Raw genomic sequence first — 25402 nt, 5'->3', positions numbered from 1 at the left:
TTATACATCACTTTAAAGGGACAAAAAAGATCTTTTTAATTTAGCCAAAAAAAAATGGCCGCCATAAGAAAAAAAGAAGTTGAGAATGGAATCTCAGAACCGAAACGTCGAAAACAAAAACTGAATTCAGGTATGCGTTGTCCTTGGGCCACACTGTATACTCATAGATCCAGGAAAGAAAAGGATCTAAAACCCTCAAAGCATTAAGTTTGCCACGAAGCACTCCATGATTGACCCGGTCAAACGCTTTAGTAAAATCCGCATAGACGGAATGAATCTGAGAGCCCCTCTCCAAGCTGTTTAAAATGAAATTAACAAATAAAAGCAAGTTTGAATCAATAGATGTACGCTTAATAAAGCCGAACTGCTTTGCATTAATAAGATTTCGAAAAGCCCAAGAAAGTATTTTACTGACTAAGAAGTTAGTAAAAGACTTTCTGACTTCTTAATCAGTAAAAGAATTTCAAAGATATAAACAAAAACCGTGTCAAATGCTGTTTATGACAATAATACAAGATCTCAGAACAATATTTATCAGTTAGCTAAAAGAACAAATATAGGCTTAAATAATTCAGTGGTACAATAGAGAATTATGGGCTATTCATAAAAAAATTAAAAGTATATTTAAATATATTGTAGATTGTAGGATCATTTTTTCGACACAGAATTATAAATTGTATTCTCGAGGCCAGAGCTTAACGCACTGTTTAAGGAATTATTTTATTGTTAAGCTGGTAAAGTTTCAAATAAATAAAGTTTATATTTAGTGTTTTTTAAGTATTTATACTTAAGTTAAGATCATACATATTGAATTTTTAATATTTGAAAATTGCGCCTTTTTCGTATTTAGGAGGTCATTTTATCTGGCTTATGTAATCGAATTCGAAAACTTCGAATGATTATATGGCCATACAAGCATCAATGGAAACAATAATTATCAAAATAAATATAATAATCAAAGACAATTTCAAAGTAACCAACCTTTTTATAATAATAATAATAATTTTGGAAATAATTTTCCAAATCAAAACCAGTTTCCACATCAAAATAATTTTCCAACTAATTATAACCATTTTGCAAACAATAGTTCTAATAACTTCAATAGTAATAAACAATTCTCAACAAATCCACAATAACCTTGTCAACCTATTGACATAAGACCCAGAAATTTACCTCCACGAAGATTACCAACAAACGAAGAAGTTTTTGGTAAACCAAAAAATGTTTTTAAGCCTAATCAAATTATAGAACATTTACTACCTAAACCTGAACCAATGTCAACAACTTCAAGAAACCCTACAATTCAAAGTGCAAGATCTAATTTTAAAAATCATTTTGAACAATACAAAAGTCAGGAAAAAACCTCAGTATATTGTAGAGGAAGTCTACAATCAAGATTATAACGAAGAATATTTACCTGAATATTCTCAACAAGAAGAATATTCTCAAAATGAATTTTTTAATGACTATAATTATAATTCTAATAATAATTATGAATCTAATGACAAACAGAATACTTCTTTTAAAAATACGGACTCTGAAAATTTTACTCAGAATCATCTAACAAATCAACAAAGTTGATAGAAGTTAATATTTCATCAAACAATTCACTCCCCTACGTAACACTAAAAAATCTAAACATTAAGCTTTTAATCGACACTGGCAGTAGCAAATTTTAAAACCCACAATAGCAGAAAAATATTTCCCCCAATGTATATATAATAATAAAAACACTATCAAAAGTGCCTTAGGTAGCCAACAAATCTCTTTCCATAATCGAACAAAACCAAATAAAACTTCAAAAAGGAATTGAATTTGTCTGGGAAATTTTAAAAGGCTCTTTAAAAGATGCGCATGAATACCTTATGATTGAAGGATTGCTTTCCCAAATCAATTTGGATTGTCAAAGCCTAATTAATTTTCTTGACAACCTAGAAGATGCCATTCTTTTTGCTAAGTTGAACTCTTTACATAACTCTATTATTTCTGTATCCGAGTTAAATGAAACATTAAGCTACCTAAGAGCGAATTATGATCAAGATGCTGTACCAAATTTTAAAAATATTCTTTCATTCTACCAATTTATTGAAACACAAGTTTTATTCTCAAAGGATAGGATAATATTTTCAATTCAAATACCCTTATTAAAGCCTGAAACATAAACCTTTCGCCATATCTATCCTACTCCTCAAAACCATACCATTATCATCCCTAAATACCCCTATGTGGCACAAACACAGAACAATATCCAATATGAAAAAGACTCTTGCCCCAAAATTGAAGGAATATTCTACTGTAAAGAAGTCTTTCACGAAGAAGATAGTTGTATTGCCGAGCTTATGAAAAATCTACCTCCAACCTCTTGCCAGTTTAGTAATCTACACCTGAAACAACCTCTAGTTGAGCAAATAACTAGAACTGAAGTCTTGGTGATTCCCGAACAAGAGGTCCAAGCCTTTACAAAATGTGACTCAGACAAGTACCTGTCAATTAACGCACCAACTCTCATTACAATTCCACACTTTTGTGAAGTCTCCCTTGGAACCAGAAAGTTTATCAACGATATTCGTATAAATCAAGGAAAACCGTTAATTCTACTAGAACTTCATCTTGACACTACCGCCCTACCGATGAAGTACCCAGCAATCAATATCAACACCGTAGATTTCAAGGAAGTCTACCACCTAAAAGATTTCGCCAATCAACTCACCCCAATCCAGGAAATCCATGAAGACTCTTCACCAACCTATATGATAATAAGCATTATAGTTACATGTCTTGTCATCATACTTTTAATATTGCTCTACAGAAGCCATTTGTTTTCCTATGCCAGGACGCGATGCCAGAAGAAGAAGAAGCTACCTTCTGAAGACATCCAGTCCGAAGCTGAGCTCCAAGCAAAATCATTCCATTATGTTTGCTTCTTAAGGAGAGAGGAGTTACATAGTCACATAGTGCCTATCCAGCATCAACAACACCTTTATGCCAGCCTAGAACTTTTTAGTTTATAAATATAAGTTAATCCTAGTTTTAGTCATTATTATTGTACCTAAGCTACTGTACTCTGTGCCGTACTTTAATATAATTTATTTTTTAAAAACAATCTTTCGCCACACAAATCTATAATTGGCGCAGTCGGTAGGATTGTGTCCGGTGTATGTGTTTTTCGTCACTAATGATAATTTTTTGAATCTTTCAGGTATTTGGTTGTATACGATATATATGTTAAATGAAAAAGATCGTCCGTAAAAAGATGTGGTGAGTTATGGAACATATAACCCCTTACTATAGTATATTTTATTCCTTAGTTTATAGAATATGATCTTTTGCATTGTTATCATTCTTACTTTAGCTAAAAAGTAATTTGTATCGTTTTAATCGGATAGATTTAAGCATTAGTAGAGTTAAGTCACAACGCTGTAACGTTCTTAAAATATTTTTTTTAAAAAAGCCTTTTCGTCTTTCAATCTATAACTGACGCAGTCGAAGGAGTTCTAAGTCAAACAATATCCGACAAAAATCGCGGAATTGGTCCGTTTTTACGGTTTATCGGCAATCGCGAACCTTGTGAATTTACGAAGAGGCAGCACCCAGGAGGAAGTCAAACTTCGACCAAATCTATTGGGAGAAGAGCGTTCAGCAACGGTCCAACTTCGACCAATCCTAGATTAGGCTTGGGAACACAAGCATCGGTTCCTATAGGCAACGTAGTCTAAAAGAATGCAGCTTTTGATCGCTAGATTTTTGCTATTGTAAGTGCTCATTGTCCTTTCTTTTCCCTTTATTTTTAAATTGATTTTTACTTTGATTTTTCCGTTTTTGCACAATTGCAAACGATAACATATACTGTTGTTTTTACGATTGGCAATTTTATTTAGGTTAGATTTAGAGTTATAATTTTATTCAAGTTTTTATTTTTTCTTCTTAGTCAAGTTACGTAATTTTGCGCAATTTCTTATTGATTTTATGTCTAAAAATAATTCTGAAATTATTGGCGAATTACTTTCTCATTTGGAAAGGTTATCCGTAACAAATACTGCAACGGATCCGCCTAATTTAAATTAAATTGTTTCTGATAATACCGCTGATATTAATAATACTTTACCTGCCTTACCGGAGGAAGAACTCGAAGTAGAATCTGTATTAGTTGTATCCAGAACCATGCCTACGAATATGCCACTTTTAAAATACCAAACGGATAACATCCCACATTTCGATGGGAATCCAAAGTTATTGCAAAGATTTATTTTATCGTGTGAAAATCAATTCAATTTTAATAGACTCGATTTTAGGCAAATTAAGGGGTAGAGCAGCTGATTTAATTGGCTCTAGATCAGAATTAACTACTTGGGCTTTAATAAAAGAAACCTTAAATTTAACATTCGCAGACCAAAGGGGTATTGACTGTTTAATACAAGACTTAATTTCTATTAAGCCTTATAAAAATGAACAACCATTAAATTTCCGCATGAGAATACAAGATGCCAGAAGTCTTTTGTTTGCTAAATTAAGTACTTTAATTGTTGATGAAAATGAAAAACGAATTAAAATCGCCCATTACGATGATTTTGCTTTAAAAACCTTCTTAGCAGGGCTCAAATATCACATGCAGTTAGTAGTTAGGCTTAAAAATCCAAGAAGTCAACATCAAAACACAACTGTAAACCTACCACCACAGACTAAAACACATCCACATCAACATGTTAGAGCTACAAATAATAATCAACAAACATTTCCCCATAATAATAAGCAATTCCCAATACCTTTCTTACAACCAACATTTAATGCCCAATCATCCCCAGAAATTAATATTTTCCGCCCAACACCACCCTCAAATAATGTGTTTAAACCCCCAACAGCCTCCAATAAATAATGCATCTTTTGTACCAAGGCCCCCTCAACCACAACCGTCAAATAATTTTCAACAAAAACCATTTTTCCAAAACCCAAATTCAAATTTTCCAATAAATACCAATAACAGACCGAATTTTAATCAAAGTTCATCAATTAGAAGCCGCAGTGCTCGAAGCAATTTAAATAGGCCGACGCCAATGGACACTAGTTCAGGCACAGCCATAATTCATCATCCAACACCCTATAAATTAAATTACCCAGAATTTCATGCACAACAAATTAACGACAATAATAATTATTGCTACAATAATTCCCAAGATGATTATTATTACGATTTCTTAGAGCAAAACGAATCTGACCCATATCCCAATGAAAATGCATATTATGCAGATGCGGAAGATCTTTATCACTACAATAACACTCAGACATCCGATCCTTGCGCTTTAAGTGAAAATATAAAACCAGATGAAAATTTTCAGCAAGTTCAGGCAACACAATACCCAACGTAATTAATATGCATAATTACAACATAAGATCAGATTTATCGTACGTGTTTATTCCCAAAATCACAGCACATTTTTTAATTGATACCGGCAGCTCTAGAAGTCTAATGAAACCTTACCTTGCACACAAATTTTATAAAAATTTTATTAATACAGAGGTATTTAATATTCAGACCGCCCACGCAATGACATATCACGATGAAGTCGCAAACATTCCTATTTTTAGTTTATTTAATACCAATGCCTATCACAAATTTTATCTTTTCGATTTTTCTCAAAAATACGATGGTTTAATTGGCGCAGATTTATTGAACCAATTAAATGCTAGTACAAACATTAATGCTCGGAAAATAACAACTTCTATTCAAAATTCTCCCAATTCCAAATTCTCCCAAAGTTCTGAAGTCGTTTTTAGGTTTACTTGGGTATTATCATCGATTTATAAAAGATTTTGCCAAAATAACAAAGCCTATGACGATTTGCCTTAAAAAAGATCATAAAATAATTCATACCCCCGAGTTCATTAAATCATTTAACCACTGCAAACAACTTCTCACCAATTCCCCCATACTTCAATATCCAGACTTCAGCAAACCATTTGTTTTGACAACTGACGCTAGCAACTATGCAGTTGGAGCAGTCCTTTCCCAAGGGAACATTCCCAATGACAAACCCATCGCCTACGCCTCAAGAACCCTTAATGACACCGAAGTAAAATACTCCACGATAGAAAATGAGTTACTTGCTATAGTTTGGGCATGCAAACATTTTCGACCTTATCTTTTCGGTCGCAAATTCAAAATTTACACAGACCATCGACCTTTAGTATGGCTTTTTAATATGTGAGAACCAAATAGCAAATTCGTAAGATGGAGATGTAAATTAAGGGAATACGATTTTGAAATTATTTACAAAAAGGGTAACCAAAATACCAACGCAGACGCACTCTCACGAATTTGTATTAACGCAATTGAAAATGAAAGTATCGTAAATAATATTGCATGCAAATTGGGAACAATTGTTTAAGTGTTTGGGTGTCAACGAAGCCTGTGACCATTTATATAACTCTCTTAACGTTATGTTTCAGAACACTGTACCTTTGAGGAAGGATCGAAGGCGTCGGTATCCTCCCTGGTTTACCTCAGAGATCATACAGTTAATTAAAAGTAAAGAATCAGCCCACAAGAATTATAAAAGATATAATACAATCTACCATTATGATAAATTTAAAAACATACGAATTACTCTCAAAACATTAAAAGCAAACGCATATAATAACTATTTACGTAATATAGAAACAAATATTTGCAGGGATAGTTCTGAGTTTTGGAGGTACATTCAAATGAAGAAGGGCGATTCTAGAATACCGGGTATTATAAGGGATGGTGCCGATGAGTTTTCGAATCCACAATCGATAGTTGATGCTTTCGCCAATTTTTTTCAGAGTGTTTACATTGAGTCTGACGCTAACAACTTTACTTCATCTACACTAAAACATTGTCAAAGTGATGTAACTTTAAATTATTTAAATGAGTCTGATATTATTGAAGCCTCCAAAAAACTTAAAAACAAGTCAACTTGCGGTACAGACTTTATTCCGAGCTTCATAGTGAAAGACTGTGTTGCGGCACTGGCGAAACCATTGACTTACATTTTTAACCTCTGCATACGCACAGGTATATTTCCTTCTTGCTGGAAGATAGCGCGAGTCATACCAATCTTTAAAAAGGGCGATAAGTCGGAGCTTCAAAATTATAGACCTATATCTATTTTATGCAATTTTTCCAAGCTGTTTGAAATTTGTATTCATAAACAACTGTACAATCAAGTTAAATCTTTCATCTCTATCGATCAGCACGGGTTTGTGGAGCAGAGATCATGTGTCACAAACCTGAGCTGTCTTTCTGAATATGTGTGTGAGGCGCTTAATGCTAGAGGTCAGGTAGACGTCCTTTACATGGACTTTCAGAAGGCGTTTGATCAGGTAGATCTCAGAATTTTATTAAAAAAACTGGATTATCTGGGCTGTTCCACAGGTCTGTTAAGTTTTCTTTCCTCGTATCTCAATGGGTGTAGGCAGTTTGTCGAGATCGACGGCTTTCGTTCTTCTCAATATATAGTAAAATCTGGAGTTCCCCAGGGAGCAAATTTGGGTCCTTTGTTGTTTATATTGTTTATTAACGATCTCGCATTAATCATCTCTTGTTATAAATTGCTTTTTGCCGACGATCTGAAAATTTACACTAAAATTAACTGTTTAGCCGACTGCCAACATCTTCAAGAAGTATTAAATAGTATTAATAGCTGGTGTCAGAATAACAGACTTTTTCTTAATGTATCAAAATGTTTTCTTGTTTCCTATTGTAGAAATAAAACTTCTATACAATATGATTACCATATACTGAATCTTCCTTTAACAAGATGCCATGAAATCAAGGATTTGGGTGTAACGTTTGATGAAAATTTTGACTTTAAAAGCCACATTCAGAATATTGTACTATCATCATCCAGGTCTTTGGGGTTTATTATTAGAAATTTTCGTAATTTTAACGATACCAGCGTGGTACTATTTACTGTATTATATCTTATAAAGATTGATATACTGTAATATATCAATCTTTTGTACGCTCAAGACTCGAGTATGCGTCACTTATATGGCATCCAATATATGAAACTGAAATCAAAAACGTTGAATATATACAACGCAGGTTTATAAAGTATTTGCACTATAGGGAAGATGGCGTTTATCCAGCCAGAGGCACTTGCCAAAATGTCATGCTTGGACGGTTCAATATGAAAACCTTACTCGATCGTCGTGTGACAACGGCTATAACTTTCTTATATAAGCTAGTAAACAACAAAATATACTGCATTTCACTCCTAAATCAGATTTGGTACATTGTCCCAAGGATAAACTCAAGAAATTCTCGCACTTTTTATTGCAACAGAGCATTCAATAATATTTTCAAGAGAGCTTCGATTTTTTACATATGTAATTTGTTTAATACGCTTTGTAACTACAACATAGATCTATTTGTTGATACGCTATCTTCTGTGCTGAGGCTACTCAATCAATAACCTAGTATTACAACCGGTAAGTACCTGTCTAATGCTGTTTGTTATTTAGAAGTGTGGCATAAAGGTATGTTGAGTTCTTTTTTTTTTATTTTTCTTTTCTTTTTGTTTATTCTTTAAATTAGTTTTAACTGTTTTACTTTACTACTTTGTTTTTTTGCATTTAATTTTTATTCTGTTATTATTGTTTTGATTTGTATTTTTTTTCTGCACTTCCTATAAGTGGGTGACCGTTGGAAATAAAGACTTATTTATTTAAATAATTCAGGTGATATAGATCTAGATATTGACCAATTCCTAAAGTCCTATGAACCCAATAAACTAAACCCAGCAGATATAACATCAGTTTTAAAAGAATTAAAACCTCCCTGTCCAGAACCAAAAATTAAAATATTGCAAAATATTCAGTTGGTTCCTCTAAGAAATACAAACCCTAATATTCAACCACCCCAATATCATTTCCAAAATTTTAACGACCCACCCCATCAGTGCGAAACATAAACTCTTAATGATTTCTCAAACTTAAACCTTCAACCAGATAATGTCAATTTACCACCACCAGAGTTTCATCCCCAAGAGACTCCAGAATCTTCTATAAATACTCCGCATTCTAGCAGCAACCATAACACATTAAATGATGGAATCCCCATACTGGATGATATTATTAATAATAAATCATATCAAATAATTATCTCCAAAAATCCATACAATAAATTGACTGTCAACTGGGAAACATTAGAGAAATATAATATATGGCATGTCAAAATTCCAAAATCTAATCCCAAACTTATATTAGAATTCCTAAAAATATATACCACCGATAAGAAAACTTTTTACCTATATTTTCATGATGATTCCATGTACATCGAATTTAATGATGTTTATATGCACCACTTCCATCAATCTGGACTAAAACTATATAAATGTACAAAACTAATAAACTCTATAAAACAACCTGATGAGCGAATCCTTATTATGAAATACCAGCATGAAGGTAAATGTAATCACCGCGGAATAGCCGAGACTTTAGAAAAACTTAAAAGGAATTATTATTGGCCATTCATGAAATCCGACATAACAAAGTATATGAATGATTGTAGCATATGGCAAACATCTAAATATTCCCGTAAACTACCGTATGTTCCTCTTGTATTAACAGAAACTACTGAAAAACCATTCCAGCTGCTTCATATAGATATTTTCAAATTTGACAACCAAGACTTTCTTACACTCGTCGACACCTTTTCAAAACTAGGTCAAGCCATTCCTATTCAAGGCAAAACTTCAGTCGAAATATGTTCAGCTCTCATCCATTATTTTTCATTTTATGGTCTTCCTGAGAGAATAATTATAAACAATGGTCCTTAATTTGAAAATAGCACATTTCAAGAAGTCTTAAAGACTCATAAAATAAACATACATTTCACAACACCTTTTCGCCATGAATCGAACTCACCAATCGAAAGACTCCACTCTATACTTATCGAACACCTTCGAATTTTAGGAGACCGTTTTAAGGACGAAGACGTTAAAACCTTAATGAAATATGCAATAATAGCATACAATTGTTCGATTCATTCCTCGACGCAGTTTACACCCTTCGAGCTAACATTTGGTCACACAAACACAAGAGACCCGTGTGAACTTATAAGTACCGGCTATTATACCGATTATGCCTTTAATCATAAAGAAAAGATAAAACACCTTTATGAAGAAAAAAAAGAAAAATTGGAATCCCAAAAAAAAAATTATCGATAAAAGAAACGTTCTAGGTCCAAATCAATGCTAGTGCGGTCGGTTTTGGGGCCATACTTTTTCAACGGCATAAAGATAATCAGTTAAGGGTGGTGGCTTATTTTTCTCGGAGAACTTCTAATGAGGAGTCTAAATACCACTTATATGAGTTGGAGACCTTGGCAGCTTTTTATGCTATTAAACATTTTCGGGTATATCTTCTTGGCATACAATTTAAATTAATTACAGATTGTAACTCTCTAAAATTATCACAAAATAAAAAAGAACTTATCCCGAGGGTTGCCAGATGGTGGCTCTATTTACAATCATATACCTTTGATATCGAATACCGAAAGGGCAAATATTTACAGCATGCCGATTATTTAAGTAGGAACCCTGTGGTTAGAGATCCGGAACAAAACGTAGTAAATACAATTTTGACAGATAACTGGCCAAGAAAAGCTCAGAAACACGATTCCGAAACGTTAAATATTCAAGAGCAACTTAAGGAAGGCAAACTTACAAAAGATTATTTTTGTCAAAATAATATTCTTTTTTGGAAAATAAATCCTGGACAAAATCCGCCTATTTATCGTGCTTTTGTGCCAAAAGGTAGCAGGTTAGGTTTGCTGAAATTATTTCACGACGAACTATGTCATGTGGGCCCTGATAAAACATTTGCAAAAATAAACCATTATTTCTGGTTTCCTAAAATGGCTAAATTTGTAAAAAAGTATTGCTCTCATTGCTTAAAATGCATTGTAACCAAAGATCATAGTGGTCCCAAACAAGGGTTACTGCACCCAATCGACAAAAAACCGATCCCTTTTCAAGTAGTTAATGCCGATTGTGTAGGCCCTTTTCCCATGTCTGTCGATGGATAGAAACATCTGTTGCTTTTAATTGATTCGTTTACAAAATTTTTGTTTTTAATTCCTCTTAAATCGCTTTCGGGTCCTGAGACATGTAAATCTATTAAATTGTATTTAAGCTTGTTTGGAATTACTAAAACTTTTATTTGCGATAGAGACACTAACTTCACCGACCAATCTGTTAAACAGATGTTAAAAGAATTAGGTATTCGACAACACCTGATTGCAAAAAGCGCTCCTCGTGGCAATGGTCAAGTTGAGAGATATGTGAAAACTGTTTTAAATTTATTAAGAACAGAGGTCAGCGACAATAAGTCAGAATGGCCGAACTCTATTTTAAAATTACAAATAACACTTAATACTACGGAACAAAAGACCACCGGATTTTCTCCAGTTTATTTATTGACCGGCGTAAGCGGTAATATACCAGACATTAAAACATTGATCGAATCTATCCCAAATCTCGACGTACCTAAAAGTTTAGAAAATGATCGGCAGCTGGCGTACTCACGTATTAGGAAACAAGCCGACGACGCAAAAATTTTGTTTGATAAAACCAGACGATCTAATAAAATTATTAATATTGGCGATTTAGTATTTCACCCATCGGGAAACAGCCATTTAGCTAAGCTAGATAATAAGTATGAAGGCCCGTTTGAGGTTATCAAAGTATTGCCAAACGAAAGGTTCGAATTAAAGAATCTAACTACGAACAGAAAATGCACTGTTGCCAAAGACATGATTAGAATTTGGCCTGGTGAATTCTCCGAGATATAAAATTTATATTTTCAGGTATAAAATTGTTTATTGGAATGTAGAAGTGAGAGCGATTGTAAATATTTATTTCAAAATATTTTTGTTTATTTTTTTTTACAGTTTCAACGAATGAAAAAAAAAAGAAAAAAAAACTGCGGAAACGCTTTGCAAACATAGTTTGTTGAAAGCCATGTTTGCTAAAAATTATGCGATTTTATGCTTTGACTTAAGAGTCAACGCTTTGCAGACATAGTTAGTTTATTGAAAGCCATATTTGCTAAAAATCTACGATGTTACACTTCGACTATAATAACACTTTGGAAACGAATAATAGGTTGTTGAAAGCCACGAGTTTTACAGAGTATTTTTCTACGATATTGTTTAATGCTGTACAAGCAGCTGGGTTTGTTGAAAGTTACATTTAAAGATTTTTGTTGAGCCAAAAACAATTTTTTTTTAATCAAATTGATATTGGTCAAATGTTTACACTACGCTCTCATTTCACCGACATTTAAAATGGCGATTTGGCAAAATTCTGCTTTTGGTTTTCTGTTGTTACAGATTGCTGTCGAAGTTGTTGTCTCTTTGGCATATGTCAATTCGAGAGCGAATTGAAGTGTCAGGTTGGCCGTGTAAGAAGTACCGACGTGATGACGACGCGACGCTAGGTCATCATTATAGATCGTCGCCCAAATATTTATGCTTTGGGATACTTATGTCGGCAGGGCAATAACTTATTATAAGTTATTTGTTAATTAATAGCTATAGTTTATTACTAGTGACCTAAGAGTTATTTTTCTTTAGAATTTAAGTTATGGTTACGTTAGTGTTTTTACACTTTTTAGTATGATCATGATGTTTACTTTTTGGGACGGAACTGATTTAGAAGGGACTCGCTCTTTGCCTTTCTTTAGAAAAGCATGTATTTTTGTTGTTCGTAACGTCGCATTTTATTATTTTTAATATAATTTTCAATTTAATTATCGAGTTTTTTTACACGTATATAAATTGTAAACAAGATTTTTGAACCCGTTGTATTCTGTCTTCATCTGTTTGATCCAAGCATGCCCCATACACTACGTCAGCAAAATTAAAATGACTCAGCACTAGTGCATCACATAATGCGGTCATATCACACGTATCTACCAAAAGTAGTCAGGCATTTATGAGTCAGCATACTAACGACGAGTTCGGGGAAGGAAACAAGGAATGTTTCACCGAGACGATTAAATATTATATTACATGTTTTCATCTTTAAGTTTCGGGCAGAATAAATTAGATTTCCCAAGCGTAAACACGCAAAGGGTATTGCAACGTATTTTTGTATTGTCAAATTATTATTTATTGGTAATAATTGTTGGTAACGTGTTCTTTATATATAGGGTGCCTCCGATTAAGTCGGCACTATTAGTATCTTTGTTAATATTTAAGATACAGGGTCGGTTAAATTAGCAAACTAGTAGGATTTTTTCTGTTGATTAAAATGGTGAAAACAAAAAAAAAATTGAACATCGCGTTTTCGAGAAAATGTGAAAAATGTACTTTTGTTAAATGGAATCCCCTGTAGATTTTTACATAAATCAAAAGATAATAATTTTCTTAATAAAAAAGTTTATTTAGACTAATAGCCTAAACCTAAAAATAACAAAGTTATAGCGATATTAATAATTTTGTCAAATTTAGGCAAGTTGACTACTAAGGTTCAATAAATGAGCAAAAACATCGCCATCTTGCTCAATACATTTCTGAGCACACTTAAGCACACGTCTTGTAGCTTTTAAGATTGATCTTCTATCTATTGATCTAATTATTTGCCTAATATGTGTTTGAAGTTCATCAACGGTTCTGTATTTTTTTTATACGCTTCATTTTTTATGTAACCCCAAAAATAAAAATCTAGAGGGTTTAGGTCTGGTGACCTAGGTGGCCAACGAATCGGGCCACGTATCGCAATCCATTTATCGTCAAACAGTCTATTAAGTAATATTCTTTCATCATTTAGTTGATGGGGAGGTGCTCCATCCTGTTGAAAATAGATTTGTTGCCGTCTCTTCAAGTTAACATTATCCAAATAATCTTTCAGGGCTCCAGATAATATGAGATCAACTCAGCATATCTCCTTCCAGTCAAAGTGCTATCATAAAACACAGGTCCTATTACTTGGCTTCCTATTAAGCCGCACCAAACGGTTATACTAAATTGATTTTGAGGATTTCTGGGATCAAAGGAAATATTATTTTCTTGGGACCAATAGTGTTAATTTTTACGGTTAAACATACCTTTGTTTGTAAAATTAGCTTCGTCGCTCCAAATTATACGGTTTAAAATATTATCATTAGCTTCATATGCATTACGTAACCAGTTGCAAAAAGCAAGTCTTCTTTCGTTATCGCCAGGCAACAATGTTTGCACTGGTTGATACTTATATGGCACAAATTTGTGTTTCTTTAAGAACCGCCAAATTGTTATCAAGCTCACACCGTAAGCTCTTGCTAAATTTTTAGTTGAGTTTTCCATATGAGCTTCAAAATATGTCAAAATAGAAATTTCAACATCCTCGCTTACTATAAATTGGTTCCTTCTTCTAGTTCTTTTAAACACGTTTTCGTTACTTCTAAATTTTCTGTAGATAATTAAAAACTATCTACGGTTTGGCAAGTTACGAGTCTGGAATCTCTGGCGGTACTCTTCTAGCGCTCTGTCACTATTTTTTCGATATACAAGGTAACATTCTAACATATCACATTTTTCAATATGCGTAAAAGGCATTTTATTAATTTAGATTTTACAAAAATCACAAACTTTGCTAACATGTAACTGTCAGTATTTCTTTATTTAATAAAATCTCTACGGCTACTGTCATTTTATTATTCAAACAATGATTTATTTGTTTTGCTCTCAAAAAGTTCAAGGCCAACTTGCCTAAATTTGACAAAATTATTAATATCGCTATAACTTTGTTATTTTTAGGTTTAGGCTATTAGTCTAAATAAACTTTTTTATTAAGAAAATTATTATCTTTTGATTTATGTAAAAATATATAGGGGATCCCATTTAACAAAAGTACATTTTTCACATTTTCTCGAAAACGCGATGTTTAATTTTTTTTCTGTTTTCACCATTTTAATCAACAGAAAAAAGCCTACTAGTTTGCTAATTTAACCGACCCTGTATCTTAAATATTAACAAAGATACCAATAGTGCCGACTTAATCGGAGGTACCCTGTATTATACATACAGTTTGTGAATTTGAAACAGGCTTTCATTATAAAAGCCCACATCAAAAGTGGTTGAACTAATATTGTGCGATGTTTTGTACAAAGTTGGTGCTAGCATGGGAAAAAACGATCAAGGAGGTCCCGATCTTCATCGTCCTCTAGTTCATCATCGTCTAGTACTTCATCGAATGACGCAAGGTAAAGGAAAAGTCATAAGAAATTAAAACCAAAGAGGGACAGCAGACAACCTGTAAGTTATACACCTCCACGTCAGTATATCGACCAGCCATTAGTAGAACAAAGTATAATTTCAAGAGTGTCTACTATTATCCCCGATTTTGACCCTAAAACTATGGATATCATCGATTGGATAGAAATAGTTCAATACAATGTCCCGATATGGCCCGATAATCTAACAACTTTTCAAGCCTTAAATAAACTGAAAGACACTGCAAAAATGTGGTATGATAGCTATATAGAGAGCGAGTTGGGGTGGTCTCAGTTTTCTTGGGCAAAATGGAAAAATATTTTAACATCTACATTTCAATCAAAAAGGGATGCTTTTAAATTATTAATGAATATTGTTAACCATAAACCTACTGAGGGCTGCTCATTATACGACTTTTATTTTAAGCATTTATCTATAATAAATAAGCTTAAAGTCAATTTTTCTGAAACCGATAAAATTTCTTTAATTTGTGGTGCCATTGGTGATAATAATATAACGTCAGCTGTTGAAGCATCAAATATCGCTTTACCGGTGGAACATCGACCTAAGTGCAAATTTTCAGTTAAATTAGTTACACGCGCAAGAAGTATCAAAAAACACTAAACTTTTCGGTGGAACAATGTCATAAATGTAGTACAAATAGGTGCCGCGAGAAACCGCTTGCGTCGTTGTTCTAATGGCGCGTTTTTCTGATCTAGGAAGAAGAACGCCACAAGTGTTCAGTTGCGTTTCGGCATTCAGAGAGCATCGTTGTGTCGAGTTCAAAAACGACGTAAGTGCGAAATAAGTAGTTGTGTCTAATTTATTTTGGTTATCTTTAGTGACGAAAACGACGTATTTGAATGGTAAGTCTTTGTTAATTTCAAGTTGCGTTTATTTTTAACAAAATCTAGTGAAACATTGTCACAAATGTCTGTTGCGTCATTGTTCCTCTGAAATTTTGATCTTTAGCATGATTTAATTGTATTTTACGCCATTGTCATGGGCGGAGTTAGAAGGGGGCTTGGGGGGGCTTAGCCCCCTTTAAAATGAAATTAGCCCCCCCAAAAAAATTGTTCAAAACGTAAAAAAACAGAAAGTATAAGACTTAAAGAATATGTGCTTGAAGCTTCCACTTCCACAGTACACGAAGAAACGTTCTTAAATTCACCTTTGATAAAAAATGAGGCACAAAAGTTTTGGCTAATTTCAATTTATTATAGGTCTCTCGACAATATAATAAATCATCTAAAAATAAGATTTTCTTCCGAAAGTCAGAAATTAGCTAAATCTGTCTTCAATTTTTTGCAGATGGATTTTGATGGTAGTTTGGAATTCATTAAATTGTATGGAGATACCTTTTTAATCGATAAGGAGCTATTAAAAGCTGAAATGACCGTTATTGGGAATTGCATAAATAAAAGCCAGAGCCACAACATTACCATTTCTGATATTAAAGATGTATTAAGAAAAGTGACTTTTCCAAATGCATATACCCTTATGCAAATAGCATTAGTTTTGCCAATTTCTTTAGCGTCTTGCGAACGCTCTTTCTCAACAATGAGAAAAATTGGTTTAGGTCAACGATGGGTCAGGATCGATTTAGTTCTTTAGCACTAACCACTCTTAGTATTGAAAGTGGTCTAACAAAGTCATTGTCGCCAGATGAAATTTTAAAAGAGTTTTTAAAAAAAGGAAATCGACAATTTTTATTAGAGTAGTTATAAGATAATTTTATTGGATTTCATTTTATTTAAGGACATTTTAAATAAATTTTGCTTTTACTATTTTTGAAGAATTATTGCGTTTTATTAAAATGATATTGGTTTTGAAGATGGCAGACAATGGAGAAGTAATATCTAATTGTCGGATTTGCATTGTCTTAATTAATTTAAACAAAGTTAAATACGACGTTTTGGTTGGTAACTGCTGTTTTGGTTAAACTGCTAGTTTACACTTAATATAACATTTTAATATAATAATGGTTGGAGATACTTACCAACCGAAACGTCGTGTTTAACTTTGTCTAAATTAATTAAGTCCGACAATTAGATATTAAAATGATATTATTTTGAACTTTGAAATTTTTCTTGAAAGTTTAAATTTTTTTTTTAAAACTAGCGACTTTTGACTTTTGCTGTGTATGCAATATACTCCAATACATATACAGAATGGTTCATACATTATGGATATTGCAATAAAATTCAGAAACGTGTTCCTTGGATGAAATCTAATATGAAAATAAAAGTAAAACAAATTCATGATATTATGTATATAGTACAACAAATTAGAATAGAAGCTGTTTAAGACTATTCTTTTTTTTTTAATAATTTTAACGACTTATAAGTGAAAATGAAGGTGCCCACCAAAAAATTTGTTACCTTCGGAGGCGCCTGCGGCGGACTTTTCTTTGATGGCCACACCCTCACCTCACCTTCGTGTAACTCTGCCCCTGGATGGGGGCTTTAGCCCCCCCATTTTTGAGGCTCTAACTTCGCCCATGGCCATTGTTGTTCCGAAATTTTTGTCGTTAGTAGTGACCTAACTGTTTTTTATGACAATGTTGGTTCTAGAAGTTGTAGATAAATTTTTTATTAAGACTACTTTAAAAAACTCAAGAGAATTCTATTTTAATTTACTTTTGGGATTTTAGGAAACTTAATGGTACATTTGGCCACAAACCATTCGATCTCAGGTGTGTTTCTTTTTTAAATTCATGAGCTAACAAAAATTAAATTACATTAATCAAATATTAGAAATGTAATATTTCGAAAGTATTCTTAAAATATTAATATTTTATTTAAAAAATCTCATATAGATCTTGCAATTTTTTCGTGATATTAAAATATCTTTTAGATTAAGCTTCGGGAGATTTCGAAAAACAGCCAAAAAATATGCCTGAGGAAGAACTTAATTTAAATCGTCCTCTTCACCTTTTAAAAAAATCCCAAAAAAATTTGATTGACCCGCAAACGTCTATTGACTATTTTCAATTCGAAGGAACAACAAATTCAAATCAAAATGATGAATTTTCTACTGACAGTATTATAGATAGACTACCGCCAAGTGCTTGTCAGCCTACTTTCACTAATTTAGATATTCAACAACCTGATACCCTGCAAATAACCGAAAACCACTTTGGTGAATTTTCTTCTTATGAATCTGATAACATGCCAGCAACTACCAGTTCACAGCAAACTCCTATTACTCTATCACGCACTGTACAATTGAAGTCAGATACAAAATCAACTTTAGATAAGAAAATTTCATATAATATAATTAATCAAGAATGTCTCACAAAAATGATACTACGAAAAAAAATTACACTTCCATCTTATGAGATAAATGACTCAGAAGATGAAGAAAATCTTTGGGGTGAAGGGGATAGCGATAACTACATTCCACCTAGTAGTGATGAGTCCTTATCGAGTGAAGACTTAGAAAATAAAGAAAACTGTCAGGTCGAGTCGCCTCCAGTATCTCCCAAAAAAAGAGAAAAAAAGACAAAGACATCCCGAAAACTGGAAAAAAAACGAGGCCAAGTTATTAAAAAATAGTGGTAAAAGCTATGTGTCAAGAACTGGAAAAGTTGTAAAAGAGAAAGTAATTGGACCACCATGCCCGGATAAATGTACGTTGAAATGTTCCTTAAAATTTACGGAGGAACATAGAATTCAGTTTTTTAAGGACTATTGGAATTTGTCCACTCTGCAACGACAAAGAGATTTTCTAGCCTCTTGTGTAGCTCCATTGGAATTAAAGTATCGCCGTGTAGTATCGGAAGGACCTAGAAAACCGAATTGTGGGTTTTATTTATGGGATAATGGAAAAAAACATCGCGTGTGTAAAAAATTTTTAATGAATACGTTTGGAATAACTGAGCGCGCATTGCGAACTGTAGTTCAGGCACGTGCTACAAATTCTGGTATCATCCCTGAAGATAAACGTGGCCGCCATGGTAATCACAGAAAAACAGATGAAGAAATCATTGAGTCTGTTAAAAAACATATTGACTCAATTCCGCGAGTAGAAAGTCACTACCAGAGGCAAAATACAACAAAAGAATTTATTCCGGGAGAGTTAACTATTTCTGAAATGCACAGAAATTACACCAAAGAGCGCAGTGAACACCAATGGGACAATCATCTGCATTTTTCTATAAATCCAGGCTTAATTGCTATAATTTTACGGTAATAATAATAAAATTGTTAATATGATTTTGTTTAATAATAAAATGGTTTTTATAGGTAACCGACGTAAGTAATGACAAAACGATATGCTTTTTCTGGCACGAAGGTCTTGGACAACGAGGTGCTATTGAAATTGGCTCATGCGTTTTTATGTTTATTGAAGAAATTGCAAATAAGAGACCTGGTGCCGATATAGTGTTCTACTCAGATAACTGCTGTGGTCAGCAGAAGAACCGGTATTTTTTTATAATAACTAATAAATACTTTAATATCGTATTTTATTTCAGCTATGTTTTTGCAATGTATCTGTATGTCGTTCAAACACTTCCCATCAGTTCCATCACTCACAAATACCTTATAAGGGGCCACACTCAGAACGAAAGAGACACTATTCATAGCATAATCGAGAAATCAGTAAATAGAGCTAAGAAAGCCGGACCTATTTATGTTCCTCACCAACTTGTTCCACTAATCCGGGCTTCAAAAAAGAAAGGCAATCCTCTAAATGTGAAAGAATTAGGTTTTAAAGATTTTGTTGATATCAAGAAATTGAATTCTGACATAGGTTTTAATTGCCAGAAAAACGATAACGGGGCACAAATTAAAATTTCAGAGATAAAAATAATACGCTTTGTAAAAGATAGTGATGTATATTTCTACAAAACCAGTTATAAGGAAACGGACTGGAAGCAAGCCAAAAGCAGAAATATCGGATCAAGGCGCTCTCTAGAGGCAAACAATATTAAAAATATCATTAGAAAACCAGCTTACGTCGCAAAAATGCCAATAGCTGACAATAAAAGAATAGATAAGTCTTTTGACGGCGAATATTATTCCCAATTATTATGAATCGTTTTTTAATACGTTATTTTAATATTTTTAGTAAGTTATTTTTTTTAGTTTAAGTTTTAGAACTATAAATTCTTTGTTCCCTTGTTTTAAACTTTTTTTGCCTTTCTTAGTAGGTACTAAAATACTTTTATATTTAATTTGATGTTTAATAAACCACTCTACTTTCTTTTTTGTTTTTTCTTTAGTAGTAAAACATTATTTCTGTACCTATTTTTTGAAATTGTGATCATAAAATTGCAGACTTAAATTTGATCTTCTCATCAAATTTTGTCAGAAGTATTATTACATAAATAGATTCTAGAGAAACAATGACGTAATTGAAAGGAGACTTTAAAAAGAGGGGGGTAGAAATGAGGATTTTCCAAAAAAAGTGAAAAGGATTATGCAGAATTATTTATTAAGATTATTCTTAACCTCAAAATTATTTGCAACAAAATTCTGCTAAATTATTTAACAAAAAATTAACGTAGATATCTAAAAAAATATTAAAACATCATTTTCTCAAAACTTTATAATTTATACTTAGGTCGATATTCCACCGAGAAAGCGATATGTCAAAACTTAATACACTAAGCGCTTATCTGAAAAATAAATCCTATACATCTTTGCCTCTTAATAAATCTCATAACGTTAACATCTTCAAATTTAAACCAATTTCACATGAGAGAAAAGATAAAGTAAATGTAGTACCTTCCACAAGCAGAACAATAGGGGTAGAAAAAGAAAAATTAGTATGCGTAGCTTGCGGAAAAAAAGGGCATGATCGTTCGGTTTGCCGTCATAAGCATCAGACATGCAATTTCTGTCATATTCAGGGTCATATTGAAGTAAATTGCTTAAAGAAAAAACATAGCTCATTAAACCCAAAGCAAACTCAAGACAAAGTACAAAAACAAAAGAAATTAAATACAGAAAACGTAAATATTATTGAAAATTCTACAGACCCGCACTCCAAATTTTACAAACAAATAATTATTAATGGTCATGAATGTAACGGTTTTATAGATTTTGAAAGCGAGTGTTCTCTTATAAAAAAATTAACTGCAGAATCTTTTAAGCTAAAAGTTTATGACCTTAAAAAACCAATTACTCTTTCTGGGTTTTTGGGACTGGGAACACAGGTTACAAAATATGTCTCTGAAATGACAAAGATTGATGAAGTTAACCTAAGTATAAAATATTACGTCGTTGAAGATATAAACTTTAAATTCGATATATTGATTGGATCAAACTTTACAGAAAATCAAGATATAGTTTATTACAGAACTGATAATTCCCTTCATTTCAAAAATAAAGAAAATATCCCGACGGAAATAAATGAAACTGAAATTAATGTGAATGGAATCCGAAAGCGAAGAACCTCCACGAAAGATTTTGATTTTATCAGGTAGGTTAACTAACAATAACAATAAAATATAACATTTTAATGTGTTTTTATTAATATATGTTTTTTTTTATTGCTAATTTAAAAAAAGAGCTGATTGTGTTATTAATCTTAATCAAACATATATTTTTATTTTTTAGTTTAACACGATTTAGTTACCTAATTCTTTCTTTACTGTCTCATAGGAAATTGGCTGAAGAAAATTGCAATTTTGCTATGTTTAAGACTTAATTCTTGTGCTGTTATATGAAGCTCAAATTTAAACATTTTTCACTATGGTTCAAAAATATATAAGAACCGCATTGTCATCAATATTCCTAATTAGAAATATTCCTAATTAAAAGGGGCTTTTGGTTTGCTGTTTATCAATTGCACTAAAAGTATAATAGAAATATTAATATAAAAAAAATAGTTAGTATAATGCAAAAAATAAAAACTCTTTAGAGTTATAGGTCGCTAACATATGTATATAATAAAAGCAAACAATAAGTCACATTTCTCTTCAGCAAAATGTTAAGTATTTGTTTTTATTCTGTTTGCCCCTCGGTTTACCCTGCCTTATCAAGTCTTGTAATATTTATTTTATTTTTTCATTTTCACACAAATAAAAATTTGTTTTTAAAAGGACATTTATTTTAAAATGTGCTGTAGAAAATAAATATTTTTAAAACTTTTTTAATAATATTAATTTTTTTTCTTTGTTATTATCTAGACACAGGTATTAGCATAGGCATTATCTAAATATTTATAAAAATAGTATTAGAGTTAATAATTTTTTAGATGTGACAGGAACTAAAGATACGCCCGTCAATTACATACCAAGCATAGGAACACAAACTTCATCTGCATTGACTGCCAATAGCCCAAGAAAGCTGAAGTTGCGATACCAAGTCAGAGGTTTAAAAAGAAATATATTAAAACAAAAAAAGCAATTTGAGCAGGCTAAAGCGATTAAACCGAAACTCGATAGTGTGCTCCGAAACTTACTAAATCCCACATATGTACAGTCGTGGTCATATAAATAGCACACCCTTAATTTTGCAAAAAAAAATTCTCTATTAATTATTATAAAGAACTAATACCGCATTTTGAAACTTCAATCCAATTCTCAGTTGACGTGTTTCGGCGATTTTTTAAAAAAGTTTTTATAATGCCTTTTTGTCACCATTAAAAAATGCTATAAAAATGTAACTTTTTTCTGTGTAATTTTAGATCAAATTTACTGATCCCATTCGAAAGAGCAGGAAAAATTATATACCCCTTAAAAATTTCATGACAATTGAACCTTAAATAGTCTAGATATAAAATTTTAAAAATGACAAAATTCGCCTATTTTTGCAGAAATCGTGAAAAAAGCGCTATTTTTGCCATTTTTTAAATTTTATATCTAGACTATTTATTGGTCAATTGTCATGAAATATTCAAGGGGTATATAATTTTTCCTGCTCTTTCGAATGGGACCAGTAAATTTGATCTAAATCTACACAGAAAAACGTTACATTTTTATACCTTTTTTTAATGGTGACAAAAAGGCAATATAAAAACTTTTTAAAAAAATCGCCGAGACACGTCAACTGAGAATTGGATTGAAGTTTCAAAATGGGGTTTTAGTTCTTTATAATAATTAATAGAGAATTTTTTTTTTGCAAAATTAAGAGTGTGCTATTTATATGACCACGACTGTATATCCTAATAACTTTGAAAAGATGAAGGTAAAACTGTCCACTCAAGTTTTAAGTCATAGTGTTGCGAGTGGAATGAATACATATATGACATTAGGAGCACTTCCTGTAGATGCTTTACCTACAATTAAAATTATAGATAAATTTAATACTTTGTTTGATTTGTTTAATTCTACAGATACGTCCCACCCTAATAAATTTAAAAATGCATATCGGAGTCTTGATTATCAACTTGAGTTTTTAAATCACATGTGGCTATTTTTGAAAAACCTTGAAATATGCAATAATAAGGGAAAAAATTTGACAAAAAAGTATAAGTTTCGTTCGTGTTGGATGATATCTATCTATGGATTGAAAGTTTTATGGCAGCGCCTTTCAAATTGCAGATTTAGCTACCTAAAAATCAGAAAAATAAATCAAGACTGTCTTGAAAATTATTTCGGAAATATAAGACAACAAGGAGGGAATTACGTAAATCCAACCCCAATTCAATTTCAAAGAGCCCATAAAAAAATATTTTGTCAGAATTTTTTACACTCTGAATATATGAACTGTGAGGACGATTTAGGCGTGCTTCTAGCTGAGCTACAAAACGTTTCAGATGAAAATTTAAGAGAAGTGATGCCTACGCAGTCATCTCAAATATGTAAGGCAATAACTGTTTCTGATTGTGATTATAGAGAATACAGTTTAACCACACAAAATGCTTTTAAATATGTCTGTGGTTACTTAATTAAAAAAGCTTTAAATATTCATAAATGTCCCATTTGTGTCAGTTTTTCAGAAGAATCCGGAAGCCTTGATGCTTCAAATTTATTAACTAAACTAAAAGCATATTGCAACACCGAAACTAATATTTTTGGTAGTTTGAAAACACCTAGCGAGAAATTTGTATGTTTTATTTATGAATTAGAAAAAAAAATTATTTCAATGTTTGATCAAATATCTACTATACTTGGCATTTCTCATAAATATTTAAACGTTATGAGTTTAATAAAATTTAATCATCCCTGTAATAATTTCCCTCGATTATATATTGTAGAGTTATTTATAAGACTTAGGATATTTTATGCTTTAAAGTATGCTAACAGAGATTTGAAATCTTTAAAAAAATCGGAGAAAAGCAATAAAAAAATTCGAATTCTTAACCATTTATAATAAAATAAATATTTATTAATAGTTTTTTTTTGAAACTGAACAACTGGTACAAAAAAAATGCGTGTTAAAAAATAAAGAAAGTCTATGACAAATGGTGGAAATCATCCGCTACCGGTAAAGGCCTCGCTTTGGCTGGAGCCGCGCCTTTGTACACCTCTTGGGTTACGAACTTGAAAGGTGCCGACGCAAGCTTTCGCATCTGGTTTAGGTAATCTGTGACACAATAGCAACATATCAAGATTTATTTCATCCGCTCCGGTAGCAAGCGACTTTATTTCAAACAAATACTTTCGCACAACATCGGTGGATACGACACGCACATTAAATTTAGTTGTTGACATCTCAAGTTTTTGATTGTTTCTGTAAAACTCTAAAGCCGCATATCCACTGGCATTAACATTTGTAGCAACATTTGTAAACGTTTGCGAGTATTGATAAACGCTTGCAAAACGAAGTACCCACCGATCAGCACGTGTTGTTTGAAATTGTTCACAAAGCAGTTTTGAGAGCGTTTGTCACGTATCCTGGTCTTTTTTTATTTTGAGGAAAACCGAGAATAGAAAAATTTTAAGAATGGTCTCGTTAAGTAGAAAGAAACTTGCCGCCTGTGCTGCATTAGTATCTTGCGCACGAATAAAAAAAGAAAAGAAAAAAAAATAGATTTTGGGTGTCTTATTTTTTAAAAACTAGAGTTTCTATGCAGCTGATTTCTGATATCAAAACTGACAGGAATAGCTTATTCAAAAATTTTACTCGAGTTTCGCCAAGAGATTTTGATTTTCTGCTCTTAAAAATTTCTCCAGAAATATCTAAAATTGACACGAACTATCGAGAGTGCGTCTCTGCCGAAATTAGACTGGCCATCACACTTCACAGGAGATTCCTATGCCAGTCTTATGTACCTCTTCAAAGTTTC

General features: G+C 32.3%; 1 protein-coding gene across 1 annotated transcript in view; it reads right to left on the bottom strand.

Moving 5' to 3' along the window:
* The window catches only part of LOC126739047 (facilitated trehalose transporter Tret1-like), a 47673-nt gene that overhangs the window by 7002 nt on the left and 15269 nt on the right, over positions 1-25402 (bottom strand). The window lies entirely within an intron of this gene.

The sequence above is a fragment of the Anthonomus grandis genome, chromosome 8 (genome assembly GCF_022605725.1).
Source record: "Anthonomus grandis grandis chromosome 8, icAntGran1.3, whole genome shotgun sequence".
Taxonomy (NCBI): domain Eukaryota; kingdom Metazoa; phylum Arthropoda; class Insecta; order Coleoptera; family Curculionidae; genus Anthonomus; species Anthonomus grandis.
The sequence above is the reverse complement of the archived record's forward strand: the minus strand, read 5'-3'. Positions and strand labels throughout refer to the sequence as shown.